The 20,090-nt window shown below is 37.5% G+C and overlaps 1 protein-coding gene across 2 annotated transcripts in view; it reads right to left on the reverse strand.

The window, feature by feature from the left end:
- The window catches only part of rsrc1 (arginine/serine-rich coiled-coil 1), a 460,355-nt gene that overhangs the window by 92,419 nt on the left and 347,846 nt on the right, over nt 1-20,090 (reverse strand). The window lies entirely within an intron of this gene.

A 20,090-nucleotide genomic window follows, 5' to 3' on the forward strand; every position in this document is an offset into this window, starting at 1 on the left:
ACAAAAATATAATTGTGCCAACATATTTATTTAATTACAAAACTAAAATGTTATTAAAAAAAATTTAAAAAATTATTGAAATGGATGATTTTGGACTGAATAATTAAGAAAAGCAGCCACTAAGTGCCATGCATATAGATGGGAACTCATTCAATACTGTTTAAAAAGCATCCCAGGGTGATACCTCAAGAAGTTGGTTGAGAAAATGCTGAGAACATTTCTGCAAAATCTAGGCAAAGTGTGGCCACTTTGAAGATGCTAAAATATAACATAGTTTTGATTTATTTTGGATTTATTTTGAATTCCCATATTTCTATTTCTATTATTCCATAGTTGTGATGACTTTACTATTATTCTAAAATGTAAAAAAAAAAAAAAAAAAAATGTGTGTGTGTATATATATATATATATATATATATATATATATATATATAAAGAATGAGTAAGTGACCCTAAACTTTTGAACGGTTGTGTACACCTAATGATCCATTGTGTTATCCCAATATGATTTGAGAATGTTCCAAAGAGCATCTTGTTTGGGTTGATACCTGACCTTTTGTACAAAAGATGTAAGATTGTAAATTTTTTATGTAATTAGTGACCTGGAAATAGTACAGAATCTTAAGTATTTTAATAATTTCAAGCCATAACTTTGTTTAAAATTAGGGCTGCACGATTATGACAAAAATCACATTTGTTGATTATTGCCCTTGATAATGTAATCGCAATTATTTTGTGATTAATATTTTTTATTGATTCATCTATCAAACAAAGAAAAGCAAAACATATACAACCAGAATCAATATTTAACCCCCACTATTTTACATAAAACTCTGAATCTTCGACCAAAATTCTTGGATCTTAACACACCCCCAAAAGACATGGGTTGTGTCTCCATCTTCTGATTGACATCACCAGCAGGTGGGTGTGTCTTTAAGACCAAGCCTATACAATCTAGAAGGTGTCCAATAGAATCTATGTAAAATCTTGAATTGCTCGCTGGGCATCACAGGAACTGTGCTTGACTGGTTTAATTCCTATCTCTCAGGTAGGTCCTTCAAGGTAGCCTGGAGAGGTGAGGTATCCAAGCCACACCAGCTGCTTACTGGGGTACCTCAGGGATCAGTGATTGGGCCACTTCTCTTCTCTATATACACAACATCACTGGGACCCATCATTCAGGCACATGGTTTCTCTTACCACAGCTATGCTGATGACACGCAACTCTACTTGTCTTTCCAACCCAATGACACCACAGTGACTGCTCGAATTTCTGCCTGCCTGGCAGACATCTCGGCATGGATGAAGGAACACCACCTGGTCACGAGTGTAGTAACTCCCCTCACGATCCACTCTGACCAGCAAAAAGGGGACTTATTAATATGTAATTTGGGGTTCAGCCATATGCCTGAGGCAACATTTAAATAAATGTCAGAATTAAACACTCTGGACACTTTTGTCCATACCACGTGCAAACGCGAGACAACGTGGGTGTAACTTAACTTCTCCGGTTAGTTTGATAGAAAGGCTTTGCAATGGCGAAATAGGGGCAAGAACTTCCTGTTCAATACAAAACCAGGGAGGGGATCTCTCAGGTGGAAGCGACCAATGAGCCAAATGTCTGAGACCGAATGCATAATAATAAAACAAAATCTTGGGTAGGCCTAGCTCACCTTTGTCAATCGGCCTATGTAACTTATTGAAATGTAATCTGGGACGCTTACCATTCCAAATGAAGGAATTGCTTGAAATAAGAGAGGGGGGCATCTACAGGGAGAGATTGTAGCAGGTAGTTACATTTTGGAATACAATTGATTTTAATAACATTAACCTTCCCAATCATAGATAAATGTAATGAAGCCCACCTGCCCACATCGCTCAAAAACCTTTTTATTAAGGGGTCAAAATTAACTAACGAAATCAGACAAATTTGCTGGGAATAAAATGCCCAAATACTTAATGCCCTGTTTGGGCCACTGGAAGGCACTCGGCTGAAAAGCCGTTACTGGGCAGTACGCTGTCAGAGCCAAAGCTTCAGATTTAGACCAAATGACTCTGAATCCTAAGAACTTAGAAAAGGTATTAATAATTCTGTGGAGGCAAGGCATAGATCTAGTGAAGTTGGAGATGAATAATAAAATATAATCTGCGTAAAGCAAAAGCTTATGTGCCATACAACCCGCCACCACCCCTGGAAAATTGTCTTCCTTTCTTATCGTGGCTCCTAATGGTTTCAGGGCAAGACAGAACAATAATGGGGAAAGAGGGCAACCCTGCCGGGTGCCCCTATCCAGAGTAAAGTAATCTGAAATTAATCCATTTGTTTGTACCACCACTAACGGGTGTCTACAAAGTAACTTAACCCATCCAATAAAAGTATTCCCGAACCCATATATTTCCAAAATCTTAAAAAGATAATCCCATTCTACCATATCAAATGCCTTTTCGGCATCAAGTGAGATGACAGCGACCGAAGTCTGATCATTTGCCACTGACCACATGATATTGATGAAATGCCTAATGTTATCAGAAGAGCTGCGACCCCAAATAATCCCCACCTGATATGTATAAGAGATGTCATAACTTTACTTAATCGGTTAGCCAGAATTTTTGACAATATTTTAATGTCTAGCTGGATGAGGGAAATTGAACGATAACTCTTACACTCACTTGGATCTTTCTCCTTTTTAAGTATCAGACTGATCCGGGCTTGTGTCATGGTTGGCGGAAGCTTTCCATTCTTTAATGATTCCGTATAAACTTCTAGCAAAAGTGGAGCCAATTCTGTAGCATAAGATCTAAAAAATTCAGCAGCAAAGCCATCTGGCCCCGGAGCCTTGCCTGTAGGCAAGGCCTTAATTACCTCGCCAAGCTCCTCCAAGGTTATCTCAGAATCAAGAGAATTTTTTTGCTCAGTTGTAAGTTTAGGGAGTTCTAATGGTTCCAAAATTTTTCTAATAACTTCATCAGTAGATGAAGATGTGGAAGTATAAAGATCAAGACAGAATTCTTTAAAAGCATTATTAATATCAATGGCCGAGGTAAAAATTTCACCACAAACATATTTCACTGAGGGAATGGTAGAAAAAGACTCTCTCTGCTTTATATATCTAGCCAAAAGCTTCCCTGCTTTGTCCCCCGACTCAAAATATGTCTTTCATTGGATAGCCAAAACTCCACCTTCCGCTACAAAATAGTATAATATCTGTATTTCAATCAGGTCAATTCTCTGAGGCCATTAGACATCATTCGGCGCTTCAGCTCTGCCTCGGCACTTTTAAGATTCCCTTCCAACTCCACAAGTTCTCATGCTTGGGACTTTTTGATGAATGAGGCATACTGTATGATCCGACCCCTAAGAACCAATTTAAGTGCCTCCCAAGCCACACCCACAGAGGATACTGAGGACCAGTTGGTCTCCATATAAACATTGATTTCAGCCTTTAACATTTGTTGGAATTCAGGATTTTGCAAAAGGGATACACTGAAGCGGCAACTATATGATTTCTTTTTCTCTGTATGTGGCAACACCTAAACTCACCAGGTCATGATCTAAGATGTTTCCAATTGAGCAATCCACAACAGATTAAATGATATATATATATATATATCTATTCTAGAATAAATCTTATGGACTGATGAAAACAAATTTATAGTCCCTACCAGATGGGTTCAAAAGTCTCCAAATATCTGTAAGACCAAGATTTTTACACATCATGTGAAGCATCAATGTTGCTCTAGGGGGCTTGCACACTTTTGCTTCACTATGATCAAGGACTGAGTCCATCAAAAGATTAAAGTCTCCTCCCCCCTTCAAGATCTATAAAAAAGCCTTGATCATCAAAGTTAGGTGCGTAAATATTAGCCAAAATCAACCTTTGCCCCTGAATTTCTGCTAAAACAATAATGACTCTTCCTAATTTATCATTAATCTGTTTGAGACATTTGAATTGGAGATGTTTACTTATCAATGTAATGACTCCTCTGCTCTTACTTGAGCCAGCACTAAAGAAAACATGTCCACCCCATAGCTTCCCAAATGTTTCAGCTTCCTTCTGGGAAAGATGCATTTCTTGAAGAAACACAATATCATATTTCTTACATTTAAGAAAATAAATAAGCTTCCTTCTTTTCATGGGGTTCCCTAACCCATTAACATTCCACGTGGAGAGAGAGAATCCACTCAAATTAACATTAGATATTTTGACATATTAGAAAAAATAGATTGTGTGTCAAAAACAAGATTATAAAGACCACATTCCAACATTAGAGCAACAAACAAACCCCGAACTTCCCCCAGAACCAAACAAACAGAAAAAAGAAAAACGTGCACGACAGTGCCAACCGGCGTCCATCCCTCTAAACTCAAACAGTCCATGTACGAGAGCCCCCGTGACAACTTTGCCATCAGATTGCTCAAGTTCGGTGCTTCTGTACAAATTTTGTGAGACATAATTACACAACAGAAGATAATCTATAAAACAAACTCCAGCCAATAGGCGGGATAAACACAAAGAAGTGTAGATTCATCCACATAACTGTTCCGAAGGTGTGTTCCTCCACAAAACAAAATCCAGCCGCTAGGCAGAACCAACACAAAAAGGAACAAAGAGGGCGCTCAGTTCCTCGGACAGTCAAGTGAATGTTCAGTGAGTCAAGACAGGTCCGCCACAGAGATAGTACCAACAGAACACAACACAGCTGCACACAAACCAGAGAACTGAACTTACTAAACATGCCTGAAGAGTCTGTAGTTGAAGAACACATGCATTTCTAAGCCTAGCCTTATTTGTTTGACCAGAGTACTCAATAAAACAGAGAAATAAAGGAGGAGGGAATGTCTGTCACCTCTTCTCTATTCTGAACTGGTGAGTATTTGTGACTGACCTCCGACTGAAGAGAGTGAGTCCTCAGCGAAACATTCGGTAGGTGTAACATTCTCGGCCAAAATCAAGTGGTTTTTAACTGACTCAAGAGATGCTGGTTTCAATATACTGTTATGAGAAAGTTTTTGGACTGGTGTCAGTTCACAGTGGACGGGGTTACCCAGTGTGATGCCAAAAATAGAAAACAAGCGATCGACAGGCTGGTTAGGACAAAAACTCTGATAAACAGAAAAGATGCCTTTTATCACGTGATAAAAAAAATAAGGCGTAACATGCAATAAATCCAAAATAATTCCCACATGCTTTTCGCCTTTTTTCTACAGCTTCTTTTCGAGTGTCAGGTGATGTTTCTTTAGTATTAATTTTCATGTGCCATCGTAAACAGTGGCAAACATATAGCAAGCATCTGGGCATCAGACTGTTTAAAACTTGTACATTACGTTCAGTTGTCATTACTGACAGGACTTAGAATTCATTTAAGAGTCACTGATTGGTTACTGCCATTTCATTGCTCAACGCAAATGTCTGGGATTGGTTAGAATACTTTGAATTCTCCTTATATATGCTTCCCTTGGGAGACACTATCAGGAACCATGGAATTAGTTCACTCTTATGCCGACGATACTTAGCTTTATATTTCCTCAAGAACTAATTTTACAAATTAGCAGAGTGTATCAATGATATTAAAGGCTGGATGGCCAGAAATTTCCTTCTGCTCAATTCTGACAAAACAGGTACTAATTATTGGACCAAAAAAACATATAAAGCTAGAATATAATTTGACTCTTGATGGATGAACTGTTACGTCATCTTCTACAGTTAAGAACTTGAGTGTTAATGTTTGATTAGAAAAGCAAATTCATGCGTTCATGACCTCAAGACTAGATTATTGTAATGCATTACTTGGAGGATGTCCATGAAGTTTAATAAGCTTCAATTGGTTCAAAATACAGCAGCTAGAACAAAGTGTTATATATATATATATTTGTTGACTAGAACAAAGAAATATTTGCATTTTACATTTATTCATTTAGCAGATGCTTTTATCCAAAGCGCCTTACAAATGAGGAGAACAATAGAAACAATTCATCCAACAAAAGGGGCAACAATATAATAAGTGCTGTAATACAAGTCTCACATAGATTAGAGCAGTAAACATTGCAAGGAAAGTTTTATTTTTTTTTATTAAATATGATATCAGCCCCATTTTATCGTTGCTACATTGGCTACCTGTTACCTGCTATGTATACATTTTAAAATTCTGCTTATTACTTATAAAGCTTTGAATGGTTTAGTTCCCCAATAATTAAGTGACCTTCCACCACGATACAGTCCAACACATTCACTATGATTGCAAAATTCTGGCCTTTTACTAGTGCCTGGAATATAAAAATCCACACAAGGAGGTAGATCCTTTTCCTATTTGGCTCCCTCAAATCATAGTTATGCTGCATTTTTCAGTTCTGCTAGAACCGGAAACACTTCTCATATTCTACAACTTTGTTTTAAAGTGAATGGCATCTATGCTAATATTATTCTATTTGTTTAGCTGTCTTAACCTCGGGATACATAGAGTCTGCCAGATCCAGGTTCAGTCCAGCCCGATGTCCCACTCCCACTGCTATGTGTGTCGCTGATTGACTACTAATTGCAGCCTGTGCCAGCCAAACAGCGAGGGGCACTTCCATGATCACTAACTACATTACAGTGTTTTACGATTGACTTCACAGAGGATGAACTGCGTATATATTTTAAAATCTAACAGTAAGAGCTGGGATACTTCACTGTCCACTGCACCTCGGGCTTAGGATGGACTCCACTGAAATGAACTACAAAGCTTCCAGCTGATTTATGAGGCACACCTCGCTGACCACTGCCAGCATCATCTTGGTCACAGGGTGGACTACACTCTCTTATAATAAAATACATAGATGATAAATTAATACCAACTAAAGCCTTAATCAGCCAAATAAATGGACACTGCATCTACGTACACTTCTGCAAAAAATCTGGGATGGAATTCATAGACGCTTAATCATTAATCTTATGGTTCGTACAAAATCCAACATCAACTCAATTTACTTAAAACAAGACTTGTATTACATATGGATAACTAATATTGGCAATGTTTTCATGCTGTTTAGTCAGAGGGGAACCACCGCCTGATTTTTAATATTGTTATTCACTATAATTGCACAATGAGGAATTTAAATCTTTTTTTTACAGCATCATTTTCTGTAAAGCTGCTTTGAAACATTGTGTGTTGTGAAAAGCACAATACAAATAAATATAACGACTTCAACCGCAGTAAAAACATTGCAAATGGAAACCATAAACGCAACAGGAGCAGACTTAAATTGAATCCTGTAATTGTCCATTTTCATGATTACATAATCGTGGCAGCCCTAATCGTAACTCGTTTTTTTATTTTTTTATTAATTGTGCAGCCCTATTTAAAATAGTTAATAATCCTAAAACTTCTAAAACAAAAGAGATTTTTTTGTGTGTGATTTTTCTCAGATATTTGGATCTCACCATACAGAGTACTATGGCATATATACTGTCTATATATATATATATATATATATATTGTAGGTATTGTATGTATGTACTGTATATTGTATACTGTGTATATTGTATTCTTTGATAAATCATATATTTTTATATACATACTGTGTATAATATTTTTTATTTATTTATTGTAACATCCTGTGTACAGTGTTTTTATTTATTTATTTTCCCCTACAGGGATCAATTATAATCTCACTTACAACATATGTCTGCACAAACAGGTGCTAAATAAAAACAATCTTGAGTATGACCCAAGCATGCTCACACACATGTACTTAAACCCCAATTATCATGCGTAAGCACTTTTCCCTGTGTATTTGCTCTGTAATGTCATTGTAAAAATCAAGACTTATAAAGACATTTTTCTTGCCTTTAGGTGTAGAAGTTGATGAGCTGAAGATAAAGCAATGTTTCTTTATGGCATTAGATAACAAGGCACTAACAGCAGCAGACAGCTAAAGACTCTCTACACTTCATTCCAGTTTGGCTGGCAGGATGGTTAATGGAGCCTCCATTGAAATCCAATTGTGATTATATGTGTAATTGCAGCTTCAGGCCCCTGGAGTCATGTAGGCACGCAGGTCTGTGTTTCATTTAAATGATTTTTGTCTCTCTCTGCCTCTCACACACAAATTTGAATGTATATGTGTGTACCATGCCCACAAACACTCACACATACACACAAATGCATTCCCCTCCTTCCCCCAGTTGGGCGATTAGCAGCAGCGGCTCATTAAAATCAAACGCAATAACACAAACATCAGAAAAAAATGGATGAAGCCCATTATCAGCGCGTGATTGATGGAGCGGTATGGTGTCGCATGAGCACGGGGACACAGAGGGACCCACAATTTAGATTGAATAAAGCGCTTTAGCCCAATCTGATTTATCCACTACAGTGGAGTAGCACACAGCACCTACTCTCCTTCTCCCACTTCCTGTACCTATTTAGACAGCAGCAATTCATTGGTTTAATACTGCAGGCTGAAGGAGGTTACCGGCCCCCGAAATAACATTAAGCAGACATGTGAGATAGGTTATTGAATTCAAGCCTGTACACACACACAAAAACTCTGTCCGTGAGTGTGTAACTGATGCCATGAAAACCAGGAAGGGGGAGGTGTTGAAGAATGCAATGCATGTTACTTTAAGGGAGTGGGTTTGTTTGGGAAAAGTTTGACTTCAAAGGAAGAAGTGTTTTAAAAAGTAATGTGTAAAAATGTGAATTTGAATATGAAAAAAATTAAGTGTGTGGGTGGGTGCACATACAAACACTTGAATTACATGAAATGTTGCGATGGAGAGAGGATGAAAAAATGAAATGAGAAAGTAATGTTGAAGAACCACCAACTGGCCTTCAGACTCATTAGCTATCGGCAAATTTTAGCACAGTAGAATACACTTTCAACTCTGTTATGTTTAAAATAAACAAAGAGGGAAAATTGTTTGTGTATGCATCCTGACAACAAACAGCAAATACATAACATCAGCTTGTGTGAGGAGGGATTCTGTGTCTCTAAAGACATGATACTCGGAGGGTATCATATCCTCTCCTTATAACAAACCCTCAAACCAAAAGACTCAAACACACATGCGGAGATCTCGTCCCTGCCTCAGGCCTCTAAATCAAACCACACATCAGCCATAATGCTCCTTTGTGATTAATTACTCTGGCCTGAGTATCTCGCAGCATTTGTATTTAGGAGAGAGGTGCGCACAGGGGCAAGAAAACCCCCCACAGCCAATGCGCAAAATTAGATGATTCCAAGGGATCTGGAGAGATAAGAGGCCCAACAGAACCCCCAAAATTTTCCTGCAAGTTTTTGTGATTGCAATAGCCACTTTGCGCAAGTAAGCTAAAATGAAGACTGCTCTTAGACTTGGTGATAACATGATAATTCCCCTTAAGTAATTCAGTGGTTTATACCAAAAGCACTTTTACATATTAAGCTCTAATTGTGCTTCTAATTTGAACAACACTGCATGAATCATGCACATCCTGGCCCTTGTATGGACACGACATAAGAATTGAATTGATAGTGCTGAGCAGAATACACTAGATGAGCCATCTATCCTGTGATTAGTCTTATTAGTCAAATGCCACAATTAACTTCAAAAGAACAGGCAAATCATCATAAAGACAAGTACAAAGTAAAATCAAGGGCTTAAAAGCCTGGACATCCATAAATTATGGAACAGTCTGGACATCCATAAATAATGAAACAGGCTATCAGTTTTCTTATGTAAAGTCTGATTGTGGGGGAATATTTTTTGTTTTGTTGGCCTTTAGATATTCCTTGAGATTACTTAAATTATTAAAAGCCTGAGGAAACAATGTTTGTTATGAGGAGTAGGAAACAATCATTTTCATTAGACGCACAGTTCAATCTCAGTGAAATGTGATCAATCATTCTAATGTACATAGTTTAATTTATTGTATATGGTATTATTTTCTATTAAACACATAAGATAGTTTCATAAACTTCATCTTAAATATGTTTTTAGTGTCTCTTATTGAATATGCAATCAAGCTTATGTCATGCTTTATATATATATATATATATATATATATATATATATATATATATATATATATATATATAACACACACACACACACACACACACACACACACACACACACACACTACCGTTCAAAAATTTAGGGTCACTTACTCATTCTTTATTTTTTAATATATATATATTTTTTTTTCCACATTTTAGAATAATAGTAAAGTTATCACAACTATGGAATAATAGAAATGGAAATATGGGAATTATGTTGTGAAAATCTAAACTATGTTATATTTTAGCATCTTCAAAATGGCCACATTTTGCCTAGATTTTGCAGAAATGTACTCTTGGCATTTTCTCAACCAACTTCTTGAGGTACCACCCTGGGATGCTTTTTAAACAGTATTGAAGGAGTTCCCATCTATATGTTGGGCACTTAGTGGCTGCTTTTCTTAATTATTCAGTCCAAGTCATCCATTTCATTTATTTTTTTAATTTTTTTTTATTGTAGTTTTGTAATTAAATAAATGTATATGTTGGCACAATTATATTTTTGTCTACATACAAAAATATATTTAATATTTTATATATATAAAATAGGCGGCCCAGAGTAGGAAGTTGTCAGGAGGCACAAAAATTCTAAAAGTGCCCATGCCAGCAGCATATCACCCTGCAGCTCTCGCCTGGTTATGCACTGAAGCTAAGCGAGGTTGAGCCTGCCTCATACCTGGATGAGAGACCTCCTGGGAAAAACTAAAGTTGCTGCTGGAAGAGGTGTTAATGAAGCCAGCAGGGGGTGCTCACCCTGCAGTCTGTGTGAGTCCTAATGCCCCAGTAAAGTGTTGGGAACACTATACTGTAAAAAGGCACCGTCTTTCAGATGAGACGTTAAACTGATGTCCTGATTCTCTATGGTCATTAAAATCACAGGGCATTTAAAAAAAAAAAAAAAAAAAAGTATTATCCCTGTGTCCAGACCAAATTGTCTCATATGACTCTATCCATCATGACTTCCTAATAATCCCCTATATACATATATGTGAAATGGCTAAATCACTGTACTGTCTCCTCTCCACTGATAGCTGGTGTGTGGTGGGTGTTCTGGCACACTACGGCTGCCATCGCATCATCCAGGTGGACGCTGCACACTGGTGGTGATTGAGAAGATTCCCCAGTTGCTATGTAGAGCACTTTGAGTGCCTAGAAAAGCGCTATATAAATATAAGGAATAATTATTAATTATTATGTTCTAAAAAACAACAATTATGCTGAAAACAGCTTGGCGAGAGATATCGTTTATCTAGTGCACTTGTGCTCTGCAAACACTACCATCCCTCACACTATTTATTCACTGTTGTGTGCGTGAGACAGACAGAGAGAATGAAAAGGCAAGTCAGAGATAAAAAACAAACAAACAAACAATAAACTTGTTTTCTCACCAAAAACATTTACACTTTCAAGATAGTCTTTATCTGTAAATGACTGTGTGTGTCTTAAGTTTCCACACGCAAATCAAAAGCAATCTGAATGTCAGAGCTCGGGGAAATGTGATAAATCAGGCATTTGCCAAACGACAAACATGATATTCGCTGCCGCACCCCACAATTGGAAAATTGTCCCTTTGAATCAGGAATTCACTTTACACTCGCTCTCTCTCTCTCTCTCTCTCTCACACACACACACACACACACAGCTGAAGTGAATCCAACTTCAGAACCTTTCTATACAATCTACATTAAAAGCAAAAGAAGACAAAAAAGTGAAAAGTATATGAATACAATTAAAGGAAATTTAACCTGGAGGCACCATTTTAGTAGATTAGAATAATGAGGGCAATAGGTCACATGGTGCTGCTAATTGAAGTACATATTTTCACCATTAGGTGGCAGGTTGCATTTCTTCACTTGCAATCAGAGTTGTCCTGTAGTGATGGGTAGTCCGATTCATTTCTGCGTACCGGTTCTTCGGACAGTTCGTTTCCACGTCATCATGTAATGACGTCTCTAGCATGTAATTCTAACAATTCTAACATCTAACAGTCATGGTTTTCATACGCAAACATTTTAATTAAGCCATATGTGAACGCACATTGCTCATTATTACCTCTTATTCAATTAAGTTATAATAATAATTGCATTTATTGTCATCAGTGTTCCATTCTGTGATCCTGCATGTCGAATATGACTGATATTAATTACACCTTGGATAAGTTTCCTACATTAAAGTTTTGCACCTAAAGCAACCAATACAGACACTGATGCACAAACACGTATATGTTCTACGTGTCTTAAATTTAATTGATTAAAACTAGTCATAAAACTATTTCCAGTATGCTTCGGTTGTCATTAAAGAAACTTACAATTCGCTCCATGCTCATTCATGTCCTCGGTACACGTACACTCACAGTATCAGCAGCTCACTCATCAGACACCTCGGTAATCCTCTGCAAACTTCGACAGTTCATGGACGCTCTTTTGGTTCTTTTTGAGTCAGACATGACCGAAGAGCTGACTTTAGATTCTGCCTGTTGGTTTGATTCCTTCATTTCGAATGGGTTCTTTGGTTCAATAACCGGTCTAGTAACTCGTAAGAGCTGCCTGCCTGTATTAGTAACATCATCAAGTAAAAATGCCTAGGCTACTTAAGTCTCAAGACCTTCATTTGCAAATATTTGTAAATAATTCTAAAATAACACAGAAACAAACATCTGTAGGTTTTTAAATGTTTTATTCGGCTACTGCAATTAACTTTTCAACACATAGCAAGTCCTCGGTAATCCTCAGCAAACTTCGACAGTCAGTGGGACCGGCTCATTCGGTTCTTTTTGAGTCAGACAGTTCGATGTGCTGGTAGCCAGTACATTTACTTCAGCTGTGCGTCTTGCATCATCAACCTGGAACTAAAGTTAGATTCTGTTCGATTCTGTGAACCGGCTCGACCGATTACTTGCTGAGAATCGGCTTAAAAGAACAGTTCGTTCAAGAATCGGACATCACTATTGTCCTGTTGAAACTATCGAGTCACTGTGTTCACACTTTGAGCACTCTCTGTGTGAACAGTGTGATTAAAACAAGTCCATGTCTATCTTGTTTGGCATAATTTGCATTAGGAATATAAGCATAGATTTAAACGAGATAAACGAACAGCAGCAAAATTAAAGTGCAATTAAAGGGGTCATGGCATGAGGAATAACATTTTTCTTGATCTTTTGACATATAAGAGGTCACTGTGTTATAAATACATACTGTAAGTTTCAGAACTGAAAACTTCCTCCTTAATAGAAAAACAGCATTTATTTAAAAAAGGCTGTAGAAACGGGCTGTTTGGAATTTGTGGAACTTGTGATGTCACAAGACATCAACACCTATTTTTCATCATTGCACAACTGGCCACTGCCACTGATGCTCACTGCTCAGTCACACAGGTGAAGAGGAGAGAGATGGGCCCTGTCATGGGAGATTCATCTACACCAAAGGGGACTTACAGAGATTTAAATATTTTTCTACACTAGATGAATGGCTTTGACCGTTATCATGCATCTTGCACCATTTTTAAAAGATGCAATATCAAGTTTGAACTCTATATAAGAGACCTCCATTGTGTTTCAATCAGCTGCACTGTTTGCTGTTGTTTTGAAGGCGTCCTGGACTGTTTTTTCACCCATCTGTGCTATATTTAATTGTTAGTCTTTTGTAAGCATGCATTATTTGGACGTCTTTGTTTTGTTGCATTTCCGGCGATGTGCGCTGGATTTTAAGAGCAGTACAAGTGCAACATCTAATTCAGATGCCGCCGCTGTCTTGGAAAAACACATGCAGTTCTGTGTGTAAACAAACAAGGAAGATATGAGGTGTTGCTCCTGTGAAGACCAGCGTCTCTGCTTTGCCCTGTTGAAGCCAGTTGAAGCACCCAACATCACCATGGATTGTATTACACTCGCATATTCAGAACATTTCAGCGTGGACTGTGTGTGTTTTCGGCTCATATCAGTGTGGATTGTTTGTGAACCAGTCACAATATGATTCAAGCTTTGCAAAGGAACTGTTATGAAAGATGGCAGTTAAACACTACAAGACCCGTGAGTAAACAGTTCCATTCACAAATGTTTCAAATGTCAAGACTCTTTGATAGTTGCTGTGCCTAAGTGAAAATTTTTATACATTCAGATGAAATGTGTTGGGTGTACGTTATGTGTTAACCCTGAAATGTAGTATTATAAATTATAATGTAAAGTTTGTTCATTTTCTTTCGATTGAGTTTCAAATATGGCTGTACTTGAGGGACTGCACAAAGTTAGTCAATCAGAACAGTGGGCATTTACACTGAAGTCTTAAAGGGCCAGATAGCTTTAAACCGATCTTTCAGACAGAAGGCAAAGACAGGGTGGAAAAAGATCATATATTAATAAATTATGACTTATGATGTTTTGGTGCAAAAAACTTTACTGACATTTACTTTTTATTTTTTTATTTTTTTTATTGCAAGACAGGCGCTATAAAGATATGAGAAGCAACATGACCAAGAGTAATTAATTAATTACATGTGTGAAGAGTTGTGTTTTTTTATTAGGCCCTAGAGAGCTTGCATAGAGGGGAAAAAAAGCACACAAACATCACAATCAAGCCCTGAGTACTAGATCAAATATTCCACTTCTGCATATTCCACGAGACATTTCTCTGCACTACACTGATGATTTCTTTAATTTACAGAGTGAATACTGGAGATTTCGTAGCTAAACAGCAAAACAGTCTGAGAATTTTGTTTTTCCATCATGTCCACTTGAGACTTTGGTTGATGGGCTGTTTTATTCATGAGCATTTAGAGAGAAATGTGCGTAGGCCTGTCTGTCATTTAAAGGTATCTGCTGTGAGTTCAGACTCCGAGTCAATCTGAGGCTGTGTCGCTTGAAGCCTCTAATAGCTGAAAAAGTGTATGGGTTTAGCAGAAGCTCATGATGGAAGTCTGACTGAAGGATATGAATGTGTATAAAATCTCATTTGTAACTAGACAGAAATACTTTATGATTCTGTCAAACACCATTTCTTCATGACCGTCATTTTTACCAAAATCAGAGTTCTGACCTTAGCCATGATCCATATCCTGAACAAAGTCTCACTGAGCTCAGTGATCAAGAGTATTCAGCATTCATAATGGTATTAATTGTATTATCAACATAAATTAATATAGGAAAGGACAGAGGAAATGTGGGGAGAGCAAAAGTGAAAGCAGCAATGATTTTCCTACAAACTGCAAGAGATTGTTGAGAAACAGGGCTTAACCCTCTGGGGTCTGAGGGTGTTTTTGGGCCCTGGAGAAGTTTTGACATGCCTTGACATTTGTGCTTTTTTCAATTGCTTAAAACATATAAATGGCTAAAGTCTGATAACACTTCAGCACAAACTGTGCTACAATAATATGTGAACAACATGTACACGTTTGTATTTTTGAGAAAATAACGTTTATGTGTGGTTTTTGATAAAACAAAAATTTTAAGTCACTGAAATAAGGCCATATAACACATAATAAACATTTGTTCACAAGACTTTTGAGAACTGGATCTTATAGCCTAGAGGTTTTGCTACAGAATGATGTGAAAACCATCCTGATCACTCATTCATAAAAAAACAATATAGTCATTAAACTTTTGTACGACACTTTTAGTGTTAGAAAGGCCATATGCGAGGAGGCGTGAATGATCATGAATACTGATGTGATTCACACCTGAGGAGACAAAGACCCCTCCCCTGGGAACAGAATAAAATGTAATATCTGATATAGGGCATATACACAATATATAAAAAAAAAAATTCAGGATTCTTTGATGAATAGAAAGTTCAAAATAACAGCATTTATCTGAAATAGAAAGCTTTTGTAACATTATAAATGTCTTTACTGTCACTTTTGATCAATATAATGCACCCTTGCTGAATAAAAGTATTAATTTCTTTCAAAATAAATAAAAAATCTTACTGACCCCAAACTTTTGAACGGTAGTGTATAATGTTACAAAAGCTTTCTATTTCAGATAAATGCTTTCTATTCATCAAAGAATCATGATTTTTTTTAACAACTGTTTTCAACATTAATAATAAAAATAAATGTTTTTTGAGCAGCAAATCAGCATATTAGAATGATTTCTGAAGGATCATGTGACATGGTGGAAGGTCCACCCACATCTCATCTTCATCATCCTGGTGGATGGCAGCACATTCTTCTCAAGAATATCCCGGTAAAGGGCTCCATTCATCGTTCCTTCAATTATATGAAGTCTGCCAGTACTATGCGACGAAAAACAGCCCCATACCATGATGCTTCCACCTCCAAACTTCACTGTTGGTATAGTGTTTTTAGGGTGATGTGCAGTGCCATTTCTTCTCCAAACATGGTGTGTAGTATGACAGCCAAAAAGTTCAATTTTGCTCTCGTCTGACCAGACTACACAGACTACACGAGCTTCGACATGCCTTTTCTTTAGTAATGGAGTCTTGCGGGGTGAGCGTGCATAGAGGCCATGGCGGTGGAGTGCACTGCCTATTGTTTTCTCTGTGACGATGGTACCTGCTGCCTCCAAGTGTTTCTGGAGCTCTTTCCGAGTGGTCCTTGGCTCTTGGGCTACTCTTCTGACTATTCTTCTGACTCCCTGGTCAGAAATCTTGCGAGGAGCTCCTGTGCGTCACCAGTTGATGACGGAGTGATGTTGCTTCCACTTGCGGATAATGGCCCCAATAGTGCTTACTGGAAGATTCAGAAGTTTTGAAATACGTCTGTATCCGATTCCATCAATATGTTTCGCAACAATAAGGTTGTGAAGGTCTTGGGAGAGCTCTTTGCTTTTACCCATCATGAGATGTTTCTTGTGTGACACCTTGGTAACGAAAAGCCTTTTTATAGACCATCAATTTACTAACCCAGCTGATATTAATTTGCACAGATAGGAGGTATAATTACTTTCTAACTACTTAAGGATTTCAGCTGGTTCCTTGCCTTACCTCGCCTTGGAGAACTGCTTTTTCTTAGCGAGTTCAATACTTTTTTCTTGTGTCATTCCACTTTATTACACATAACTTTATTTATGGACTTTAATGTTGTGAATTCTTTACATTTGCGGATTTCTTGAGTTAATACTGATATCTGGTGAAAATTTCATGTGAATAGCCTCATTAAAAATATATTTACTGAAAAAAATGTTGAAGCATTCAATACTTATTTCCCCCACTGCGTGTGTGTGTGTGTGTGTATATATATAAAACTTGCCCAGTTTACCATTTGCATTGATCACCTCAGCACATTACCGTATGAATAGCGCACTCTGCTGGTATATTAGGGATAATTAGCTGAGCCAGGAGAAACTGTACATCTCTTTTCATACAGATTACATTGCAGGAGAATATTTGTTTTAAATTTGAATTGTTTTATTTAAAAGTAGACATTTTAAGCTTTCTTTAGACATATGTTTCATATTTGTGTGATACGTATTTGCAGAGTTTCAGTTCATTTTTGAGAAAGATGCTCGCGGAGACAGAGACGGCTGAAAGCGCACCATGTTTATTTTCTTTATTTTACAAAAGCACAAGGTTTTGTTGTTATTGTGAGTGTACACAAATAAAAGTAGACCATTTATAGTTTCTAATGATGACTTACACTTATCTGTATGCCCAAAAATGACGGAGTATTTTAAGTTGTTTCCGCTGTTATGAGGAAAAAATCCAGCAAGACGCGCTGGCGCGTCCGTTGACCCCTGAGGGTTAAAGGAATAGTTTACCCACAAACTATAATTCACTCAAAAACTACTCACCTTTATGCTACCTTTATGTCCTTTTTGGAGCTTGAAAGGTTATGCTAAATCATGTCTTATTGTGTCATCCTCTTAAAGAGGCCCTATTATGCTTTTTGTATTTTACCTTTCCTTTAGTGTGTAATATAGCTTTTTGTGTATGTAAAAGGGTCTGCAAAGTCCACGCAAAAGGGAGTTATTCTCTCCCACAGACAAAACTGCTCCTGAACTACATGAAATGCCTGGTTTGTAGTCCAGCCATTTCTTCCGTGAAGTATCTACGTCACTATGTAACACATTTGCAAAATGCCCGACTAAGGGGTACTTTGGCCCGCCCTCAAACAAAGGTAGTTGTAGCCGAGGCCAAGATGAGTTGGGTTAGTGTTGTAGCCATGTCGAGAAGACACTGTTTTCTTAACTGCGAAAGCAAAACCTCTTTGTTTGGACTTCCAAAAGCAGACAAATTGAAGAATTAGTGGTTAAAATTTTTACCACTATTCCTCAGCAGTACAACCAATGCTGGATTTTCAAGATGGTTACTCCTGAAAGATGGTGCAGTTCCCACTTTGTTGGGACAATCTGGCACTTCAGGATCACAACCTGTATGTAATTTGTGGATTTATCTGCTACCGAGAGTTCAAAAGTGGAGTTTTGTGTTGCAGCTACAGTGTACACCCAGTGCACAGCTGTAGGCCACTGGTAACCTGCTAGCTAAAGTTATTGTGTTGAAATAGTTTTGCTAATCAGCTGTTTTACCTACAATTGTGTAGAATTATGCAGATTGTTTGTCATTCTTACTATCATGAATAGTAATCAAGTGTGGAGATTTATTTTTACAAACGGTAATTTTATGTCTGCAATCCACGGTAGTGCTCGGCTAACTTGCTATGTAACGTTATTGTTTTGGTAAGGGTTTAATATTCAGCTGTGGGCCGGCTTTTACCTAAAACTGTGTAACAAAATGGTCGATCTCAAGAGTCTTATATAATTATATTTACATATAATTACAAGCTGTAATGTTACGGCCGCTATCCACTGTAGTCCACGGCTAACTTGCTCACTAACCAGGAGTAAGCCTCTGTTCTCCATTCATAGCTTGGGTGAAAAAGGTTCAGCTACACCCATTCCAGCAAAAGATGACTAACTTAGATGCACTACGTGTCCTTTACTTGAAGCTTTGTTAGGTTCAGAATAATCAACAGTGTACTTCTAAGAAAGCTGCAAAATTTTAACTTACCACTGTGAAACATTCTGCTCAAGTCGTGCTTGCGAAGGTGGTTCGGGTAGATCAGCTTGTTCTTCCAAACTTTCATTATCGGACTCTGGCTCGAACTGGTATGGCAAAAACTGACGTCACTGTTACTGTAGTTACAATAGTGTTTACAGCTGCTCAGGAAGCCTGAAACGCGGTTATGATAAGAGGCGTTATATTTCCAACACATGCTCGAAGCTGTTGACTAATCACAACAGACTGGGCCAGATGACCAATCAGAGCAGACTGGGCTTTTCAGGAAGGGGGCTTTAAAGAGACAGGAGCTACAACAGAGCATCTCAGCCAGAGGGTGAAAAGAGGGGCTGCAGCAATGTACAGTATGAGAAAAATAATGGTTTTTTTTTATTTTTTATTTGATTTTTTTATAATAAAGCATGTAAACCTATTCTAGTGGACCCCCAAATTAAAATTATGAACCTGTAAATTAGCATAATATTTATGTAGTACACTAGAAAAATAATATTATTTACCGTATTGCAAGCTGTTAGGAAACTCACCAACACTGTCACATAATGTCAACGGTCCTGATCAATCCAATCGCCACAAAAGTGTTGCAACAGAACAAAAACCTTTTTTTACAAATCTGTCTACAATGCAAGCACATATGTCACGCTGCTTGATTTTAAAGGAAGCAATAACAGTTCTGTCACATCATATGATCATATGTAGTTTTCATTAAGTGTAAATGCAAGCTGGAAAGATTAAAAAGACACAATTGCGGAACCTTCCAAATTTTGGTCCAGCTTATCGCAAAAAGTGTCCATCTTTCTGTGTCATCTTGTCTTTCCTCTAATCCTTTCATTTGCTTTTTTTCTTTTCTTTACCTACTGGGGTGAAGGTCTTGACTCTTTAAGGAGCTGCACTATTTGACATGTATGTATATGCGCCTGTAAGCAGAGAGTCTGTTTAAGATAATGTGTAACAATCAGAAGGAAAACCACAGAAGTTACACAAAACAGGGGTCCTGTACTCCTATTAATGTATGTATGAGCACTCTGATGAAAGTCAGCCAACAGAAAAACAGTTGCAAATCACCCAAAGTGTATTATACATACAGTTGTGCCCAAATATTT

Source organism: Myxocyprinus asiaticus, chromosome 39 (genome assembly GCF_019703515.2).
Source record: "Myxocyprinus asiaticus isolate MX2 ecotype Aquarium Trade chromosome 39, UBuf_Myxa_2, whole genome shotgun sequence".
Lineage (NCBI taxonomy): Eukaryota > Metazoa > Chordata > Actinopteri > Cypriniformes > Catostomidae > Myxocyprinus > Myxocyprinus asiaticus.